The sequence below is a fragment of the Eriocheir sinensis genome, unplaced genomic scaffold (genome assembly GCF_024679095.1).
Source record: "Eriocheir sinensis breed Jianghai 21 unplaced genomic scaffold, ASM2467909v1 Scaffold682, whole genome shotgun sequence".
NCBI classification, from domain to species: Eukaryota; Metazoa; Arthropoda; class Malacostraca; order Decapoda; family Varunidae; genus Eriocheir; species Eriocheir sinensis.
In genome coordinates this window covers 2,155-24,382 of record NW_026112034.1, presented here as the reverse complement: position 1 = coordinate 24,382, position 22,228 = coordinate 2,155, and the positions used below count along the sequence as shown (strand labels likewise).

Below are 22,228 nucleotides of genomic sequence, written 5' to 3'. Positions count from 1 at the left end.
GCGTTCACTACCCACTCTGGCAAACTGTTCCAGGTATTAACCACCCGGTTGGGGAATGAAAACTTCCGAACATTCAGCCTAGCTCTTGGTTTAAAGATTTTCTTAGAGTTTCCCCGTGTGGTGCTATCTTCCCTTAAATCAAAAAGTCCCTCTGTACAATCTATATCATATTTCCTGGTTACAATTTTAAAAGTTTCAATTTGGTCTCCCCGGGATCTTCTATATGCCAGTGTGGGCAACTCAAGCTGTCTCAGTCTCTCTCCATATGGCAGGTCTTTCAGGCAAGGCACCAGCTTCGTTGCTCTTCGCTGCACGTTCTCCACAGCCTCAACATCCTTCACCAGGTGTGGACTCCATACCTGGTTGGCATATTCTAAATGGGGTCTTACCAATGCAGTGTAGAGTGTCTTGAATACTGCAGGGTCAAGGTGAATAAAAGTTCTTCTTATCAGCCCCACAATCTTATTCGCCTTGTTAATTTTTTCGGCCAGGTGGTCTGAGAACATGAGCTTGTTATCAATGACCACACCTATGTCCTTTTCTACCCTGGTCTTATTGATTTTACTGTACATATTATAAACTTTGTCCTCAATTTCTGATTGCCCAATCCTCATGTGTTTACTTTTGTCTGGGTGAAAATTCATGAGCCATTTTTCTGTCCATCCTTTGAGCTCATCTAGGTCCTCTTGCAGCTTGTCACAATCTTCCCTTTCCTTTATCTTTCTAAAAATCTTAGTGTCGTCTGCATACAGGAACACTTGGCTGTCATGTTTGATTGAATCTGGCAGGTCATTTATAAACATTACAAATAGCAAAGGACCCAGCACCGAGCCCTGTGGCACTCCACTTGTCACGTCCTTCCATGCTGATGCCTCGCCATTGACCAGGACCCTCTGCTTCCGACCAGTCAAAAAACTATGAATCCATCTGAGCACCTTGCCTTCCACTCTATAGCTGGAGACTTTCTTCATTAGTCTCTTATGTGGGACTCTGTCAAAGGCCTTCATGAAATCCAGGTAAACCACATCCACAGCCAGCCCCTCGTCAAGAGCCTCAGTCCATGCGTCAAGCACTTTAATAAGTTGCAGCACCGTCGATCTGCCCGAGATGAAGCCAAATTGCTTATTACTAAAGAGATTGTTCATTTTCATGTGTGCAATAATTTCCTCTCTCAAAAGTGACTCCATCATCTTGCAGAATATACTAGTAAGGCTGACCGGCCTATAGTTGCCTGGATCACATTTATTCCCCTTTTTAAAAATGGCTGTGATGTGAGCTACCCTCCAGTCTTCTGGTACCACACCATCCTGCAATGAACTGCTGTATAGTATCCTCAAAGGCTCCAGCAGTGTCTCCTTCAATTCCTTTATGATCCTAGGGTGTATCCCGTCAGGTCCAGGTGACTTGTTTCTTTTAAGGTTTTCTATTACCTTCCTTATTTCATCCTGTGTTATTTCCACATTATCAAATCTTGGGGCCTCTTTGATGTCAGCTACTGGTAAGTTTCCATCAGGTTCATTAATAAAACCCCAGCAAACTGTTCAGATAATATATCTGCCTTTTCTTTATCACTTGTTGCTTTTTCAATTTTCTCCTCATCCTTATATAAGTCTCCAATCCGTGATTTGGTTCTTGTCTTGGACATCACATATTTCCAGAAGATTTTGGGGTTCTCTTTAATATTCTTCGCTATTTCTCTTTCTTTGAGTTTCACAGCATTTCTTGTTTGGTGTCTAACCTGATTGTTTATTCTTCTGTACTCCTTCTCAATATGCACTGCCATAGTTGTGTTGTTTTCCTGTCTTTTTCTTTAGCATTTCCCATAACCGTTGTTTTCTCTTTATTTTGACCACAGCTTGTCACTCATTGGCAATGACTCGTTTGTTCTTTTCCTCATCTTTCTATATCACCAATATGTTTCTTAGGTACACACTCTTCCACAACCTCCTGCAATTTGTTAATAAATTTCTTCCATTTGTAATCGACGGTTATTTCCTGTGACAAAAACTCTTCCCAATCTATATTGAGACGATTTTTCATAAGTTGATAGTCTGCCTTCTCGTACATGTACACTTGTCTCTTACTTCTGTCCTCTAGTTCGTGTGTGGCTACAGCAAAAGTAATGCAAGCATGGTCACTTTTTCCAAGCGGTGTATCTAACACAATATCATCTACTATTGAGTCATCATTGCTGAATATCAAATCAAGTGTATTGCCTGTGTTGCCTCCTCTTATCCGTGTTACGTCCTCAACATGTTGGGTGAAAAAACAGTCACGTACCTTTTCAACAAACAGTGTGCTAAATTCTGTTGCTCCAGTTTCTGTGGTGTAGTTGTTCCATTTGACTTGAGGAAGATTAAAGTCCCCTATAATACTTTATATTGCACGCTGCTATCACTTACTTCCTTCATCAGCTGGAGCAAACTATTGTTATTGTCCATGTCACTGTTTGGACTTCTATAGACAGACATAATCAATAATTTTGCACCACAGCATACCATTTCAATGCCACAGTATTCATTATAATTGACCTTCAATTCAACTGTATTATATTTCATGCCCTTCTTGATATATATAATTAAGCCCCTCCCTATTTCATTGTGTAAATTTTGTTCAATGATATCATATCCTTCCAGAGAGTATTCAGCAGTAGTTCTGTCATACCTGTAGTGTTTTGGTTTAACTTCTTGGAGGGCTATTACCTGAGGTGTTCTCTCCATTTTCCCCAGTCTGCATTTTAATTCAAGCCTCTTATCTAAACTAAAAATATCTACGTTACTAAACATAATGAGAACATCCTTAATGTCTACTGAACTTAGTGTACTATTGTCCTTTGGTAGTTTATTTAGGCCGTGTTTGAGGAGGCTGAGTTCTCGGTCTCCGCTGGATTTTGGTATCCCCTTACTTTCACAATCCTTCTGTGCCATGGTGGCCCAACCACTATATGTTTCCCTTTCCTGCAGTGTACAGGTTTTTGCCTCATTCCATAAGGCTGCCTCGTGATCTCTCTCTCTCTTAGTAAGGTCATGGGTAACCCTCACTGATTTATACAAAGGGCTGGCACCCAAGTTTTGATGTTTTGAATAAAGTTTTCTTAGCTTCAGTGTCTGTTTGTTTCACAAGAAGAGGCCGAGGTTTGGCACTAGATGTTCCCAATCTGAACACACGGGGAACCGTGTTTACTAACACTTCCACGCCACACGCCTGCATCATATCTTTTACATATCTCCGGTCATGGTCAATCTTTTCACTATTCACTGTAGATACAGACTCAGGTACACCATATATGACAATGTTGTTTTCTCTATCCCTCATGTCTCTCACTTCTCTAAGGAATGAGTCACTTAACCCTGGTTCTGTCTTGTCCCTCACACTATTAACTTCCTGGTCACAGACTTTTGTTGTTGGTTTATGGCTTGTAATTGTTTCCTCCATATTAATCACTTTTGCTTCCAGGGACCCCAGTCTGCTACTTATATCCTTGGTTTCAGAAGTGCTTTTCTCTATGCCTTCCTGTACCATGGCCTCCAGGTTACCAACTTTGTTTTCCATATCCCCGTATTTGGCATAACTCTCACTGACGTTTTGTTTCACTTCATTAACTATCACCTCTAAACATTCCTGCTTCTTCACAATGTCCAACTGCTGTTTTTCCACTTTGTTCATGCGCTTATATAGTTTAAAGCACCCCCTTTTGCAGTAACTACAGCACCAACTCAGCTGGTCCCCTTTATCCTTTTCCATCATAAATCTATACACCTCCTTGGGTATATTTTCACATGTTATGTGGAACCATACCTCACAGATGTCGCACTCCACTGCATCATCTTCATCTCCAACCACTGCTTCACATTTCCCACACTCCTCACCTCTACATGGTTTGTTTTTGTCCTCCATCTTGCCTGAGCCTGAGGCTCCCTGACTCTTCTTTCCATCTTTACCTCGTGTCATCTTCTTCAATTGGGGAGATCAGTACACCAAATAGAGCACTAGGTTTTCCCAGTTCTGGTTCTAGCCCAAAAAAATACAGCACACACCAGAATTATGGCTAAATAAGTGTAAAATACAGCAACTCCACAATGTCCTTGCGCCACACGCAGCGCCACACCACCATTCAACCTCTACGGGTATTGTTTCGGCTGAGGAGAAACTGGATCCGGTAAATAACCATGGCCATGTACAAGGGATTATTCCCAATTTTCCCAATTGGCTTTTAACTGGCTTCTGCGGTGTTGGTATGCCGGCAGGTACGTTACATTATGAATATAAATATAATTTTCTTCCTCCTTTGATGACCCTTAATTCACGTTTAAGATAAATATTTCAGTTTTTTTATTATTCCATGTGTGTGTGTGTTTGTGTGTGTGTGTGTGTTTGTGTTTGTGTGTGTGTTTGTGTTTGTGTGTGTGTGTGTGTAGGGAGGGCAAGGTAAGGTTTGGGGCGTATATAATTGTTCTGCACGTTGCCTCGGTGCTCACCTCCGTCACGTTGGTCCCTGAGCCAGTGGTTGGTGAGAATCCAGTACCCACAAAAGGTGACGACACAAATCAACAACAAATAAATAATAGGAGCAAAACAGTTTCATCCTCACACTACTCAGAAAAGAATATGAGCAGGTGTGGCACGATAAGCGTCCCGTTGAAAAAACACAAACATTGGCAGCAGCGACTCTGCAGGAACGACGGGTGTTGGGGACGCCAGCACCGCCGCGCGAGTACCCGGGGCAAGACTACTGTCCAGTGTGTGCCGCGTGTGGGACACACGACAGGCAGTGTGTGTGTGTGTGTGTGTCATCTCCGTGCAGGGTCGGGCGGCAGACTCACCGCCACACACCCACAGCCTCCTGCCAGACACTCACCACCATGACAGCCTGAACAAGGCCTAGCGGGGCATGCCTAAGCCTAGGTGAAGCTGATCCTACGAGGGGAAGGTAATGATGGAGTGTGTGACCGGCATGGCCAAGACGCCCCCCGGCCCTTGGTGTTCCTCCAGTATCACACCCGCCGCCCCGCGGGGCTGCTGGGCACCTTACTGAGGTGCCTTGTACTGCTGCTCAGCTTTTTACATGACCATTCCCTGCAGAAACAGTTAAATGGGTGCCTGCTGTTCCTGTTGAGTGGGTGGTGCATGACACACGCCAGGGGTCAAGGGGGAACAAAGGTAATGCCCCCTAAGAAGGTGGTGTGTCAGATTTGGATATTTCAAACTAACTCACCTGGTTTACTCACCTGGTGGGCTTCCAGACCCCACAGTCCACATGATGACGAGGGGAAGCCAGGACTCTGCTGATGCGCCAGCTCTCAATATTTAATTACATAAACAAAAACAAATACTAATGAAAGAGCTGGATAGTCCATCATATGCAGTCAATTTGTAATGTAATTTATATGATTAGATGTAGAGCTACAGTCCATTTAATGATATTCCAAAAGTTTGTCCCCAAGATGATGAGCTAGTGCTGATTTAAATAGAGGTAGAGACTGGAGGGTGACCTGGGATTCAGGGAGGGAATTCCACAAAGGAATGCCTTTGACACTGAAGGACCTCTTCCTTAGTTCAAGCTGGGTCCTAACATGTGGTATTTAGTGCTGGTGGCCTCTAGTGGGTAGATCAGGAGTTAGAACAAAAAGGTCTGAAGGGGAGATTGCACATTTGTTATGAAAGGTCTGCCAGTAGGGTTGACGGGGACAAAGCCCCACCCAGCAGGTGATGTTAAATTTGAATAGATCTGTTAAGTTTAGTGGTGGGGCGCTGTGCAATAACCTGCACAGTGTTGTTCTTCAGTAAATATCAGTAGTGCAGTGCTCAGTCTTGTATAATATTGCACTCATGCCAGTGCACAAGTGCAAAATTACTAGTTACACCTGCACAGCTAAATTACCTTGATCTTGATTTATAATACACAGGGCACCCATTCAGGTGCATAACATGCATATTTGTGTTTGCTGTTGGGTGACGGGGGAGCCGGGTGTGCAGGGGAGGGAAGTGAATCAAGTGTAATTGTTAGTGTTGGTGTGTTGTGGTGACAAGTGAGTGTGTATTTGTTTTCTGAATGAGTATTGTACCGCAGTCTAAAATCTGTTGAGGGAGGCTGTTCCAGTCACACATGGTGTGTGGAAAGTATGAGTGCTTGTATGCGTCAGTGTTAGTGTGATATGTTTGGTATTTATGGGTGTGTGTGTTATGAGTACGTTGACTGTTTGCATTGTGTATGTGTGTGGGTCAATGTCAGTGTGAGTGTTTGTGATCTTGTGTATCAGTGTAAGTCTGTGTGCTTGTCTGCGTATGTGAAGAGGGTCCATGTTTATCTGTTGTTTGATCCGTGTTGTGATGCCAGACGTTCAAGTGTAATTGTTTGTAATGAACCTTGCTGCCTTGGTGTTGATTTGTTCTAGCCTATCAATGTTTCTGTGTGTGTATGGATCCCACTCCGTGGAGCAGTATTCCAGTGTTGGTCTCACAAGTGTGTCATAAGCTACCTAGTGCTTGTGCAAGGTCCTTTCTTGGTTGCAATGCCTACCACTTGTTATTGTATATTATTTTTGATAAATTTTTGATATGCTTTACAAGGGTATAGATATTGGTTATCATGTCAGGCTTTGATGGGTTTGTATTCACCCTAGAAAACATGGAGTGGCAGCACACGGGGTAGTTTTTGATAAATCCCTGTGATCCACTTTGCAATGGTTATAGATATTGGTTATTACCTATCTGTTAGGCATTTATCCCCACAATAATGTGTCCTCAAGGCTCTGTTTTGTCACAGTTGAATTTCTACATTTAAAATTATTGAAAATGACCCCATATCAAAAACCTTGGGCAAATATTGCCTCTGAAATAAATCTTAACCAGTTGATGAAGGTGAACCTTTGTGTTGCAGGATGACGGAAGACATGCCCCAGAGGAAGACGTCAGCCAGGAATCCCCGCGCGGTCAGCCTCTTGCTGGGGGTGCGGCAGCAGCAACCGATGGCAAGTCTGGAGAAGCAGGTGAGGCAGAGGTTGAGGCTGGGCAGCTCTGGTCTTTGTTAGTAGGTCAGGAAAAGACAGAGGCCAAGGGAGTGAGAAGCTCTTTTTCTTTTTTTCCTTTGTCCAGTAAATGAAGCAGCTCAAGGGGAAAAAAGCCCACTTTGCATTGCTCCTGTAAAAGTAGATAGAAGTGAGTGGTCTGGAGAGAGTCAGTTACAGGTGGAGAGGTGTCTTGATATTCCCCTCATGAAAGAGTTCAAGTCATGGGCAGGAGGAAGCACAGACAAAGGAAGCTTGTTTGTTCCAGAGTGTACCAGCAAAAGGGATAAAGGAATACAGACGGTGGTTTACTCCTGCATAAGGGATTTGTATAGCATTGGAATGAGACAGAGTAGAAAGTTGTGTGCAGCTTAGTGTGAATTTTTTCCCCTTCATTACTAGGCGGCGTTAGATGTCCAGGCTTGAGGGACAGGAAAAGCAAGATCCCTACAATGCAGTGCAGTTTACGTGGCATACCATATTGAAATTGCTACATTTGACACATTTTGTCAGTAAGATACAATCTGATTGACCGATTAGGACCCCAACACACACACACACACACACACACACACACACACACACACACACACACAGCAAATGAAAGAGGATAAGGAAGACGTGGAGAAAGAGGTAGTCAAGGCCTTAAAGAAAAATGAAGAATTAGTGAGAGAAGTAGCAGACAAAAAAAGAAGTGTTATTATTTTTGGGATGAAAGAAAAGAATAAAACATATAAACCAAAAAGGGATAAAGAGGAACTGAAATCGGTCAAAGACCTGCTCAAGAACCTAAATAATGCAGAAAGGCAGAGTATCGAGGAGGAAGTAGACGAAATTTATAGAATGGGTCCATTTATTGAAGGGAAAACTAGACCAGTTAAGTTAAAGCTAAAATCACAAATGGCAGCCGAAGACATACTATATAGAACAACTAAACTAAAAGAAACGGAAGGATGTAAGGATATATATATAAAGAAAAATAGAAATGAAGAAGAAAGGATGAAATGGAATGAATTACTGGCAGAGACAAAAGCAAAAAATAACGCAAGATCTGAGGAAGAAAAAGAAGCATTTTTTTTGGAGAATTTCGGGGGATCGAATCAAGAAATGGTTCATAAGGGAGAAGAGAAAGGGGAGCGAAAACTAGATAAGAAAGATACAGAGAGGGGAATAAGAATAATGTACGCAAATGTAGATGGGTTGATCTCTAGTAAAATAGAGCTGCAAGATTACCTAAAAGAGAGGGATCCCATGATAGTTTGCCTAACTGAATCTAAACTAAAGGAAAACATCCAAATTGAGTTAGATGGAAGATACAGTGTATGGAGGAAGGATAGAATGGGCAAAGGCAGAGGAGGAGTGGTGATAATGATAAAGAAAGAGTTATTAGTAAAAACAATTGAATATGGAGTGGGAAAAGCAGAGATAATGAGTGTAAGCTTGGAAATCAGGAATAGAGAATGGATGATGATTGCAGTAACATATGTACCACCAACAACTACATCATGGAGTAAAGAAGATTATGAAAACATGATTGATGACACCATACAGAGTTTGAGGAGATTGCTTAAGGCAAACAAAGGAGTAATACTTGTTGGAGATTTCAATTGCAAAGAGGTTGACTGGGAGAGGTTCGAGAGCAATGGTAGTGATGTGGCATGGGGGAATAGATTCTTGAATTTAATGATGGAAAATTTGATTTGGGGAGGCGGTGGCTGAGTCGTCAAAGTAACGGCCTCGTGTTCAGGAGGACGCGAGTTCAATCCCCGCCCGGTGCCACCAAGCTGGGATTTTTCAGCCGCCGCCGAGTGGCTTAAAACTACCCACATGCTGTCCAGAAGACCACCTATCAACCCGGACTCTAGATTCTAGGATCAAAGATGAGCTCTGGGAGGGCAGCATGAGCCAATGCAAGATGGCGCCACTATAAACACTCGCCTGCGCCAGAACGGGCTGGGCCGACCATCAGGACCTACCGGAGAGAAGCCTTGGACCGACCATCAGGATCCACCGGGAAGAAGCCTACCGGCGCAATAGGCTGCAATGTAAAAAAAAAAAAAAAAAAAGGTGAAGGAAAGCACTAGATATAGAAGAGACGATGAACCGGCAAGACTGGATTTGGTGTTGACAAGAGAGATTCATGTGAAGGATGAATTGAGGTATGATTGCCCCCTGGGAAAAAGTGATCACGTGCTCATAGAGATGGAAATGGAGGAGGAAGGAAGGGAACGAGACGAGACTTATAGAAGCAATAGATTAAACTATAGGAAAGCAGGGGTGGAAAACCTCAAGAAGTTTTTTGGTGAAATGGATTGGAAAGAGTTAATGAGTACAAGCGAAGTTCAAGGATAATATGATATTTTCTTGAGGGCGTACAACACAGGTGTCATGAAGTTCGTACCAAAATACAGACCGAGGGAGAGGGCTAAAAAGGACTGGTTTAATGCAAGATGTGCAAAGGCAAAAGAAAAGAGAGACAAAGCGTGGTCAAGATTAAAAAGAAACAAAAATCAAAGAAACAGAGAAGACTTTAAGGCAACGAGAAATGAGTACGTGAAAGTGAGAAAGGAAGAAGAGAAACGATACGAAAAGGATATTGTGGAAAAGTGTAAAGAACAACCTAAACTATTTTATAGATTTATAAATGGAAAAATTAAATCAAGAGAAACAATTGAAAGACTGACTGAAGAGAATGTAGAGATCGAGGATCCCAAAGGCATGGCGGAATTATTTAACAAAAAATTCCAGCAAGTGTTTACCAAAGAATCATTATTTAATGAACCACAAGAAAACAACTTAGATGTATATATGGAAGAGGTCAAAATAGATAAAGAGGAGATAAAAAAACTATTGGGGGAATTGGAAGAAGGGAAGGCCGTGGGACCGGATGGAGTTTCAGGTTTTATACTTAAAGAATGCAGAAATGAGCTAGTTGGCCCGATATATGACATCATTAGGTGCTCAATTAAAACGGGCACAGTGCCTAGGGAGTGGAAGAGGGCAGAAGTGGTACCTATATACAAAAGTGGAAAAAAGGAAGAACCCCTAAATTACAGACCGGTGTCTCTGACCAGTGTAGTATGCAAAATATGTGGGAAATGAATAAAAGTACAATGGATGAGATTTCTAGAAGAACATAATCTAATCACAAACAATCAATATGGCTTTGGGAAAGGCCGCTCATGTGCGACAAACTTGCTGAGCTTTTACTCAAGAGTGACGGACAAATTACAGGAAAGGGACGGATGGGTGGATTGCATTTACCTAGACTTAATGAAGGCATTTGACAAAGTTCCACATTCAAGACTGCTGTGGAAACTAGAAAATAAAGGAGGAGTGAGAGGGAAAATGAAGTGCTGGATGGAAAGCTACCTAAGAGGAAGAGAGATGAGAACCGTGGTTAAGGACACTAGATCGGAATGGAGAGCGGTGGAAAGTGGAGTGCCCCAGGGGTTGGTTTTAGCACCAGTACTCTTCCTAGTCTATATTAATGATATGCCAGAGGGAATAAACAGCTACATGAGCCTGTTTGCGGATGATGCTAAACTGCAAAGTCAGATAAGAAACAGTGAAGACTGCAAGGAGCTGCAAGAGGACCTAGACAAGATTTGGAAATGGAGTCAGAAATGGGAGATGAAATTCAACGTGAGGAAATGTCATGTTTTGGAAATGGGAAAAAGTGTAGAAAGACCAAAATGGACATATAAAATGGGAGATGGTGAAATATTAAAGAAAGTAAATGAAGAGAGAGACCTGGGAGTAATAATGCAAGATTATATGGAACCAGGAAGTCATATAAATCGGATCTTTGGTGATACATATAACATGGTGAGAAATATAGGCATAGCATTCCACTACATGGACAAAGAAATGATGAAAAAATTAATAACTACTATGATCCGACCTAAACTAGAATACGCGGAAACAGTGTGGTCTCCACATAGGAAGAAACACATAGTAAAACTAGAAAGAATACAGAGGATGGCAACAAAAATGGTTCCAGAACTGGAGGGACTGACATATGAAGAGAGACTAAAGGAAATGGACTTGCCAACACTAGAACAAAGAAGAGAAAGAGACCTAATACAAATATATAGGCTATTGAGTAAAATGGAAGAAGTAGATAACGAGAAATTGCTACTAAGAGAGGAACCTTCCAGCAGGAATACTAGAGGACATAGTAAAAAGTTGAGGAAGGGAAGATGCTCAAGAGACATAAAGAAATATAGCTTCCCACAAAGAAATATAGAGGTTTGGAATAGATTAAGTGAAGAAATAGTATCGGCGAAGAGTGTGCAAAGTTTCAAGGAAAAGTTGGATAATTATAGATATGGAGACGGGACCACACGAGCGTAAGCCCAGGCCCTGTAGAACTACAACTAGGTAAATACACACACACACACCTATGCACAAACCTCAGCATATGATCAGAGGAGGCTAGACTGAACCTGTTGTGCCGTTTGAACCCTAAGCACGACTATTTTCTCTTCTAGTATGGTCCTGAGTTAGTTATAGTGTTGTGTCTGCTGGTTATGACTCAGCAGTGGGGGGTGAAAAGGCAAGTCCTGCTCTCTCAGTCTCTCTCTCTCTTGGCCTAAAGCCTTACTAAAGTCTGTTCACTTAAGTCAGACCCAAGCTGACAACATAAACCCAAGCGTGTTTGCAAGCTGAGTGCTGACTGGCTGCTGCTGTGGCTTCCAAGTTTTTTTTTAACCTCTGTTTGTGTTTATCTCACGCAGCACTTTCTGCTAATCTGCACTGTGCTTATGACCACGCTTAGGTTTATGTTGTCAGCTTGGGTCAGAATTAAGTGAGCAGACTATAGTTGTGATATATAGGAATTGAGCTACACTTGTGGGCTCTTGTGTATGTCCGTTAGGGTGGAGGTTGTATGTGTGTGTGTATTTACCTAGTAATATACAGGATGCTTTACACTGGTCCTGTCTCCAAATGTCAGTTTATCAAGTTTAGCTTTAAATTCATGAATATTTTTAGCTTGAGTCACAATGTATCTGTGTGTGTGTGTGTCTGTCTCTGCTTGCTTGTCTGGTTTTTGTTTGCATTTACTTAGTCATAGTATAGAGGATTTTAACTTAGCTTGTGTTGACCTGCCTCTATTTCTGCTTTCATACAACTGTACTTACTTTCATAAATTCATGGATGTTCTCAGCTCTGTCTCCTCATCCAGACACTTGCCAGTGTGAATCACTCCAGCAGGGAAGTCAAACCTCATAATAATGATGATACTACTACTACTACTACTACTACTAATAATAATAATAATAATAATAATAATAATAATAATAATAAAAGATGGTATATATATTTTATTTTACTCAACTATATCACAAACTTCCCATTATGAACCACTCTTAACAGGGAAGCCAAACACAATAGTAATAATAATAATAATAATAATAATAATAATAATAATAATAATAATAATAATACAGTATATTTATTATACTTTATTTCACTGTCTGGTGTTTCAGGGTGAGATGGAGGTGTGGCCAGGCCTGTACACACACCTCACCTCCCAGCTGATGGCCCTGGTGCGGGGCAAGGTGGTGCTGGTGCTGGAGGTGTGGCCAGGCCTGTACACACACCTCACCTCCCAGCTGATGGCCCTGGTGCAGGGCAAGGTGGTGCTGGTGCTGGAGGTGTGGCCAGGCCTGTACACACACCTCACCTCCCAGCTGATGGCCCTGGTGAGGGGCAAGGTGGTGCTGGTGCTGGAGGTGTGGCCAGGCCTGTACACACACCTCACCTCCCAGCTGATGGCCCTGGCGAGGGGCAAGGTGGTGCTGGTGCTGGAGGTGTGGCCAGGCCTGTACACACACCTCACCTCCCAGCTGATGGCCCTGGCGCAGGGCAAGGTGGTGCTGGTGCTGGAGGTGTGGCCAGGCCTGTACGCACACCTCACCTCCCAGCTGATGGCCCTGGTGCGGGGCAAGGTGGTGCTGGTGCTGGAGGTGTGGCCAGGCCAGTACCCACACCTCACCTCCCAGCTGATGGCCCTGGCGTGGGGCAAGGTGGTGCTGGTGCTGGAGGTGTGGCCAGGCCTGTACACACACCTCACCTCCCAGCTGATGGCCCTGGCGCGGGGCAAGGTGGTGCTGGTGCTGGAGGTGTGGCCAGGCCTGTACACACACCTCACCTCCCAGCTGATGGCCCTGGCGCGGGGCAAGGTGGTGCTGGTGCTGGAGGTGTGGCCAGGCCTGTACACACACCTCACCTCCCAGCTGATGGCCCTGGCGCGGGGCAAGGTGGCGCTGGTGCTGGAGGTGACCAGTCTGACCTCACCCAAACATTGTGGCAGGAGCTAAGCACCTCACATCCACACACTGGTATGCATTCTACCTCCCTATACCTAAAAATATTGCACAGAAATCTAAAAAAAATAGCTTAGACAATTATTATTACATAGCAGGATGATAGTAATATTGATAATAATAATAGTAGTAGTAGTAGTAGTAGTAATAATAATAATAATAATAATAATAATAATAATAATAGTAATGGTAATAAGCAATCCCTGTTGTGTGTGCAGGGTGGGTGGTGCCTGCCGTCCAGGCCAAGAGTGCAGCCCACACCCTCAGTGCCTTGCTGGGCCACCACTGCCCCCCTGCTGGACCCCCCTGCAGCCATCACCAAGGTACCTGATAGCTGTCTGTCTATCTATCTATCTGTCTGTCTATATCTTTCTCTATCAGTCTGTCCATCTTTATGCCTATCTTTCTATCTCTGCTTATATCTGTCTTTATCTACCTATCTATCTCAGTCTGTCTATATCCATCTATCTATCTCTCTGTCTGTCTTATCTCTGATGCATGATTTATTGTTTTTTTTTTTTTTAATATTGTTTTTGTCCCTTCCTTTTTTATTATTATTATCCTTACTTTACTGTTGCTGTGTATTTTATTTTCCCTATCCATGTCTGCTCATTAAGATGAATCTGTTTGGGCCTATAGCATTTTTATTTTTGCATGATGCCCTTTCTTGGATCTCAATAATAATGTCTTTTTCCTATAGTTAACCTGCTCTTTTTCTCAACATTAACCATCCTCCTCCCTTCCCTGTCCTCCTCAGCCTTCAGGAGACACTGCTGAGCCTGGTGTATGTCCAGCGGGCACACTGGCGCTGCTTCCAGTACCAAGGGTCCTTATGCCAGCAGGAGGTGCGGGGCGAGGCTGACCCCAGCACCTTCACCCTGAGCCTCTCCTTCCAAGGCCTGGTGGGTGTCCGGCCCTAACGCCTCCAGACCAGAGACACCATGCAGCTCCTGACACCACAGACACAGCAGCTCAGGGAGAGAATTGGTGAGAAACTGCTGCAGCTGAGGAGGGAAGGTATGTAGGGAGTAGGAGAAGGAAGGGAAGGAGGGAGGGGGAGAAAGAGGGAGAGGGAGAGGGAAGGAAGAGGAGAAAGGAAAAAATGGAAGGGAGGGAGGGAAGGAAAGGAAAGGAAAGGAAAGGCAAAGAGGAAGAGGGAGAGAGAGAGAGAGAGAGGGGGGGGGTTTGAGAGGGAAAGAAAAGGAAGCAGGGAGGAAGGGAGAGGGAGAGAGAGAGAGGAAGCAAAGCAAGGGAAGGGAAGTAGGGGAGTGAAGGAGAGTTTAGGGAAGGAAGGGAGTGAAGGAGATGTGAGAGAGGTTGGGAACATTAGGAAATGCCTTTGTACTGCAATGGACCAATAATAATGGCTGAGGAGGAGGAGGAGAAGGAAGAGGGAGGGATGAAGAAGAGACCAAGGAAAAAATAAAGGAGACCATCTTAGACTGCAATGAGTTCTTACACGCAATTGATGGTGTTGATGATAAGATTGAGCCGATTTTTAGTAAGCCTGCGGCTGGCGGCACAATGCACCACATTCTGAGGTGTGATCCAACACACACACACACACACACACACAGAGAGAAGAGAAGAGAAGAGGAGAAAAGAGGAGAAAAGAGGAGAAAAGAGGAGAGGAGAGGAGAGGAGAGGAGAGGAGAGAGAGAGAGAGAGAGAGAGAGAGAGAGAGATATATATATATATATATATATATATATATATATATATATATATATATATATATATATATATATATATATATATATATATATATATATATATATATATATATATATATATAATTATATATAACAGCTAAACCCTTGATTCAGCTATTTTGCCATCCTGTGTCTTTCCTCCCAGCTACAAATCAGAAAATTGACCCTCGAGTACTAAGTCCTCTGAGTATTTTTCTCCCTACACTGGTGCTGAAGTACTGCATTTTCATCCAGTCACAATTACCTGACACTTTTTTCTTTTTCTGTTATGATTCCCAGTGATCAATGTCTAGATCCACACAACCCTGTCCAGCACATGAAGGTTCACCCTGCTATCCAAGCTCCCAATGCAAGAATCAGTTATGGTCCTCAGCTCTGGTATTTCATCGTCCAGTGTCCTTCCTCCCAGCCACAGTTCAGGAGGAAGAAGTCGTGTTTACTAAAGCCACAGTGTTTTTCTTGTGTTGTTTCAGAGTGGCATGGGTGACGCAGAGGCTCTCACTCAGGTGGTGCTGCCTCTTTCTCTTTTTCTGTCACCATCTGTTCAGTTCAGTTCAGTTCTCTCTTCATAATTATATTTTCAGTTCATGGTCGGGAGTTTTGGCTTCATAACAGCACTCCCTGATGCACTCCTTCACTGTTTGGGTTTCTTGTTTTCCTCTCTTTATTCCTTTAGTGTTCTTTCTTATCCAAAATTTCTGTATTGTTCTGTTTGCTTTTTTTATTTTTTTATTTATTTATTTTTATCTGCCTTAATAATTCATCTTCAGGGGCTGCCATGTGTATGCAATGAAGCATTTTGTAGTCTCCTTATATTGTATCCTGATGTATTGTCATCTCAGACCATTGCATTCCATAGTGAAGAACTCCCTTCCTCTTCCTCACCCCCATTCCTCCCTTCATGCATCTCATACCTAAAGTAACACACCCTAACCATTGCATTCCATATTACAGGACTCCCTTCCTCTTCCTCCTCCCTTATTCCTCCCTTCATGCATCTCATACCTAAAGTAACACACCCTAACCATTGCATTCCATATTACAGGACTCCCTTCCTCTTCCTCACCCCCATTCCTCCCTTCATGCATCTCATACCTAAAGTAACAGCCTCACACACACTCCCAGGTTGCCGCGTGAGTCCTGGTTGCTGTGGACATATGATGGCCCTTCTGTCTGGCCTGGCCGAGGGCCGCATGGTTCTGGCACTGGAGGGTGGCTTCAGCCTCACCACCATCAGCTACTGCATGACGCTGTGTGCCAAGGCCTTGCTGGGGGATCCGCTGCCCCCCCCTTGAGCCCCAGCTGGTGCCCAACAAGAGTGCCGTGCAGACCATCAATGACGTCATCCGTACCCACAGCCGCTACTGGCCGGCGCTCTGCTTCAAGGTGAGTGTGGGGGTCTTTAATCCGACCACTGCAATTGGCACGGATTTGGCCTTCACTGGTAGCCCGGTAACATACAGTCCCAGGTCTTTCTCTGCCTCTGTGGTGATAGTGGAGTGTTTCCCATGTGGTATTGGTGTGCTGGATATCCCCTCCCAAGGTGCAGGACTTTACATTTTTGTTCAGTGAATTGTAGCAGACACTTTTTGTTCCATTGCTGTAGCTTGGTGAGGTCTTCTTGTAAGAAATCCACAGTCAAGGGGTTAAGGGGCAGGACTGGTGAAAGTTATCCCTCATGTCCTGCTGGTGTGTTCTGTGCCTGGTAGTGTTGTCAGCACATAATATAGAAAGCTGCCTCATTTCCAGAACTATATATTGGACATGTATTAGTTAGATCTCTCAAAACATTTCTTCAGTTCTCAGTGGCAATAGATATTGTTGTTGTCAGACAGTAAGAAGCAAAACACATTATCCTCTCTATGTTTTGCAGTCTTTTCTTGTGGTTTGAGTCCTTGTGGTGCCTGACCCTGGGCAAGGTTACTTTCTTTACTGCCCTCACACTGCTCCTTGCCTCCCTGGAGCAGAGTCAGGGAGAGGTTGTCTACATCTACCATCAGTATAATAGCCTTGGTGATTAGTAGAAGGAGATAATAGAAGGAATAGAAGGTTTATTTTGATTTATATTAGTTTTTTTTCATAATATCTCTTCTTCATTCTCCTCCTCCTCTCTCCCTCTCTTCCTTTCTTCCTCCCTCTCTCTTCCTTTCTTCCTCCCTTTCCCTCTCCTCTCTCTCTTCCTTCATTACATTCTTCACCCATTCCTCCTCCTCCTCTCCTCTCCCCTCCAGGATTTATACCTCCTCCAAATCTCTCCTTATGTTAGAATCGCTTCTCTTTCCTTCCCTCCCTCCTCTCCTCTCTCTCCTCCCACTCACTCTTCCATTCCCTTCTTTATCCACCTTTTCCCTTCTCTCTCTCTCTCCACCACTCTTTACTTCTCTCTCCTCCCTCACTCTGTCTCCCTTGGTCCACTCTGTTCTCTCTCTCTCCTTCCCTCCATGCCTCCCTCTCCTTCCTCCTCCTCTTCTAGATTTGGATAGTAATATGTTTTAATGTATTGCAGAAAGAAGAAGAAAAGAAGAAAAGAAGAGAAGGAAGAGAAGGAGAGGGTATATGTGTGTGTGTGTGTTATATGGACAAAATTTAAACTGATTTCTTTCAACATATATTTTATTATTATTATTGAAAGACAAACTTCTTCTTCACTTCCTCCTTCTTCTTCTTCTCTTTCATCTTCTTCTTCTTCATCTTTTGTCGGAGTTCTGATAGGAAGAGAAATAATAAAAATAATGAGAAAGAATTCGCTCTATAGAGAGAGAAAGAGTGGGGGGACCAATATATGTGGGTGTGGGGGTCATCGTGTGGATAATGAGAGAGAGCGAGAGAGAGAGAGAGAGAGAGAGAGAGAGAGAGAGAGAGAGAGAGAGAGAGAGAGAGAGAGAGAGAGAGAGAGAGAGAGAGAGAGAGAGCACCGCCTTCGGTCTCTTTCTCTTCCTTCTCCTTATTATTTCTATCTTTCTACGACTACTACTACTACATTTCCTCAGTAGTTAGTCAGTCACTGTGTGTGTGTGTGTGTGTGTGTATCTCAATCTCAGAAGTGCCTCCATCTGTCCCTGCTCTGGCAATCTCACTCTTCAATTCCTCTTCTTCTATCTCCTTAAATCTTCACTTATATACCCATGCAGTCTTCTCCTCCTCCTCTTCTTCTCACTTTCCCTGACAGTCCCTCCCTCAAGCCTTCCCTCATACACTCTCTTCACAAACCCATTCTCATGACGTGTCCAAACCATCTGGGCGCAGCACACTCCACTTCTTTCGCTGCCACACCCACACCAAACCGCTCATACACACTTCATTCTGCCTCGTCCTGACACACCACACACACCTCTTGTATAACACCTTTCCACTGCATGTATATCCCCTTGCTCTGCTGCGTGTCATGTACAGTACTTGGCTAAAGCTGTTTCTTGATCCCCTCTTGGTCTCCGTGCTCACACTTCTTCCCTTCCTAACTCTGCCCTTCGCTGCTCTCTTCCTGACCTCACCTCCCTGTGGATCTGGCCGTCTAAACTCATCTATATTCCTGCACTATTCACTTCTGCTCTCCCTCCCACGTTCCCATTCATTACAGTTTATTTATCTCCTCATTCCCTCTCACTAGCACTCCATTTCTTGTTACAGTTGTCACTTTTCTCCCCTATTTCTCTCCCATTTATCCTGGTGTGTGTGTGTGTGTGTGTGTGTACCTCCTGTAATAATAAAATAATGTAGGAATGCTCAATAAAAATAAATTACAAATATATATTACTATTATTATTACCATTGTTATTATCATTAGACCCAAGAAGGAGGAAGAGGGATAGAGAGAAGGAAGGAAGAAGGAGGAGGAGGGAAGGAAAGAAGAAGGAGGAAAGGAAGGGAGGAAGAGAAGAAGAAGAAGAAGGAAGGAAGGAAGAGAAGAAGCAGAATGAAGGCAGGGAAGAAGCTATGAGAAAGGAGACGAGATGGAGGAGGAGGAGGAGGTCATAATCTATCTTCCTCTGCACCGTGAACCTAAAAGAACACTTCTTATGACCCTCCCTGCCCTCCTTTTTGGCCTTTGGGAACAGCTGATGTGCGGGGCAAATGCTTCCGACCTTAGGAGGGAGGTGAAAGGGAGGAGAAGAACTGGAGAGGAGGAGATAAAATGGAGAAGTGGAGGAGAAAGGGGAAGACCAGCGGCAAGAAGAAACAAAAAAATGATAAGAAATATTAAGGAAAGAGAAAAACAAAAGTAAAGAGGAAAATAACAGGTTAGGGAAAGAAAACAAGGAAAGTAACAAATAAAAAAGTTAAGAAAAACAGGAATAAAACAAGAATATTAAGAAAAGGAAATAAAGAAAAGAACACTGGCCAAATCACTTCCCCAGCCGCCCCTGAGGCCTTAACATACACACACACACACACACACATAATTCCCTAAACAGACCCCACATTTACAGGGCCAATGTGACATGTTTTCAGCCCCAAAATAGCCCCTTCCAAGCCCTCTAGTGTGCCCATACCTTCCTGTAGAGGCCAGGGCAGCTCAACAGATTAGCCCCAGCCCAGGGACGGGTTTTAATAACACTAACACGTATTTTGACAACAATGAGTCACCAAGAACCTGTAGAGTGGACAGGAGGAGGAGAGGAGGGAGCAGAGGAGGAGGAGCAGAGAAAGAAAACTTGAAAGAGGAGAAGGAAGAAATGATGATGAAAAGATGGAAGAAAAGAAAGAGAATAAGTGGAGAAAAAATGAATAAAAAAGAAATTATGGGCTATTTTTTACCTTTGTTCCTAAGTCTTCTTCCTCTTCTTTTTCTTCTTCTAGTTCATCTCATTCCATGGAAGAAGTTAAGTTGAATTAGTATTCGTATACTAAAAATAAGAAAACTCTGTGTCCCTGCCTCCCTGATAGGTTCCCTGCCTTCTAGCACTATAGTTCTGCCGCCTCGTCCAGCCTCCCTGTTATATGTTTAAGGCCGAGATTTTTCTCTCTTTTCTACTACACCCGGTCCCACACGTCCTCTGCGTGTATTGAAACACACAAGACATTAATCAAGACAAGGAGAGGGTTTTGTTGGCTGCCGGGGATTGAACCTGTGACCAGCGTGACGGGAGAGCCACTGCCTTACCAGTCGGCCAAAGAGGTACCCAGCTGGCTGAGTGGGTTATGGGAGGCTTGCCCGTCAGGCCTAGTCGCTGCACTACATATGCATTAAAACAACACTGAAAACAATTACAATTATGAAGAAAAGAATGGAATTGACGACATTCCCTCATCACATCTTAATTCTCCCTTTCAATGCCTCCCTCATGTATTCCCTCCCTCTCCACACTGTAACAGGCAAGTGGCAAGGGCCAGGAGGAGGGGAGGAGGAGGAATTAGTGATAAGGGAAGGCATGCCTGACACCATAAAACCTCAAAACTGCCAACTCGCTGAATAAGCTGAAAAATTAAAATACCGGAGCCTACACCATTCCCTCACCTCCTCTCCATCTCCTGGTTCCTTCCGTCCAGGAGAGAGCAGCGGAGTTCCTTGAGCAGACTCTTCCACTTGTAAACCTGGGACTTCTTGGACGTGAGGCATCTTGGACAGCTCTGTGGTGAGGTGCTCAGGCTGGGGAGGAGGAAAAATGTGTAGGGAATGTGTTGGGGGAGGGAGGGGAGAGGGGAAGGAGGAGAGAAGAGAAGCTAGCAAGATTTTACTGTATATTAACCAGACATGGAGCAATTACTTATGTTATGTAATCGATTATGATTATGATTACTTCATATTTTCACGATTACGATTACAATCACAATAAAATTAAGTGTAATCAATTACAATTACGATTACATGATGTATTAATCGTGACTACAGGAAGGACTGAAAGGTGAACTTGCAAATTTCACACATGTACCATGCTGAATATTTAATTGGTTGAATTACTACAGATATTTAGAGCACACACTTGCTGTACGAGAAACTATTAACTAAACTTTGATAATGTAATCACAAAAGTAATCACGATTACAGTTGTACTTTTATAATGTATTCGATTATGATTACGATTACTTAAAAAAATAAGAGGGTAATCGATTACGATTACTTGAAAAACTGTAATCGATTGTAATTGATTACGATTACTTGAAAAACTGTAAACGATTACCCCATGTCTGATATTAACATGATTCATAATGCAGCATGACTAAGGTAAAGAAGAAGAGGATATATTAATTAACATGATTCATAACGCAGCATGACTAAGGTAAAGAAGAAGAGGATATATTAATTAACATGATTCATAACACAGCATGACTAAGGTAAAGAAGAAGAGGATATATTAATTAACATGATTCATAACACAGCATGACTAAGGTAAAGAAGAGGATATACGATTCATAACGCAGCATGACTAAGGAAAAGAAGAGGATATATTAATTAACATGATTCATAACGCAGCATGACTAAGGTAAAGAAGAAGAGGATATATTAATTAACATGATTCATAACACAGCATGACTAAGGTAAATGACTAAGGTAAAGAAGAAGAGGATATATTAATGAACATGATTCATAACACAGCATGACTAAGGTAAAGAAGAAGAGGATATATTAATTAACATGATTCATAACACAGCATGACTAAGGTAAAGAAGAGGATATATTAATTAACATGATTCATAATGCAGCATGACTAAGGTAAAGAAGAGGATATATTAATTAACATGATTCATAACACAGTATGACTAAGGTAAAGAAGAAGAGGATATATTAATAACATGATTCATAACGCAGCATGACTAAGGTAAAAAAGAGGATATATTAATTAACAGGATTCATAATGCAGCATGACTAAGGTAAAGAGGAAGAAGAACAAGAAGAAGAGGAACAAGACCAGGAGCATTATCCAGGGTCTGTGTAAAGCCTTTCTCTAAGCCCGCCCTGCACGCGGAGTTGTTGGTTGTGGCGCCGCACGTCTCAGAGCCGGAGGGCTTCCTGGCCCGCTGCTGCCCCTCCATCTCCGGGGCCAGGCTCTGGAGCTGCTTCTCAGCCTACTGGAGGGATCTGAGGGGAGGAAAAAGGAAATCAATCAAAGTTCTTCTTCACTAAAGATGTCACTTAATATGAACTAAATACTGGAAGCCTCCTTGCTATTTTTTGCCTTCATTAAATTCCTGGAGGGTCTGAGAGGAGGAAAAAGGAGTATGAGTAACAGCAAAGGCA

The 22,228-nt window shown here is 43.1% G+C and overlaps 1 long non-coding RNA gene across 1 annotated transcript; it reads left to right on the top strand.

Moving 5' to 3' along the window:
• Window positions 1-21,187: 21,187 nt before the first annotated feature.
• LOC126993827 (uncharacterized) lies at window positions 21,188-21,661 on the top strand. The gene is made up of 3 exons (XR_007748307.1): window positions 21,188-21,379; window positions 21,474-21,528; window positions 21,597-21,661. It is a non-coding gene; the product is annotated as an uncharacterized LOC126993827 (long non-coding RNA).
• Window positions 21,662-22,228: the final 567 nt, after the last annotated feature.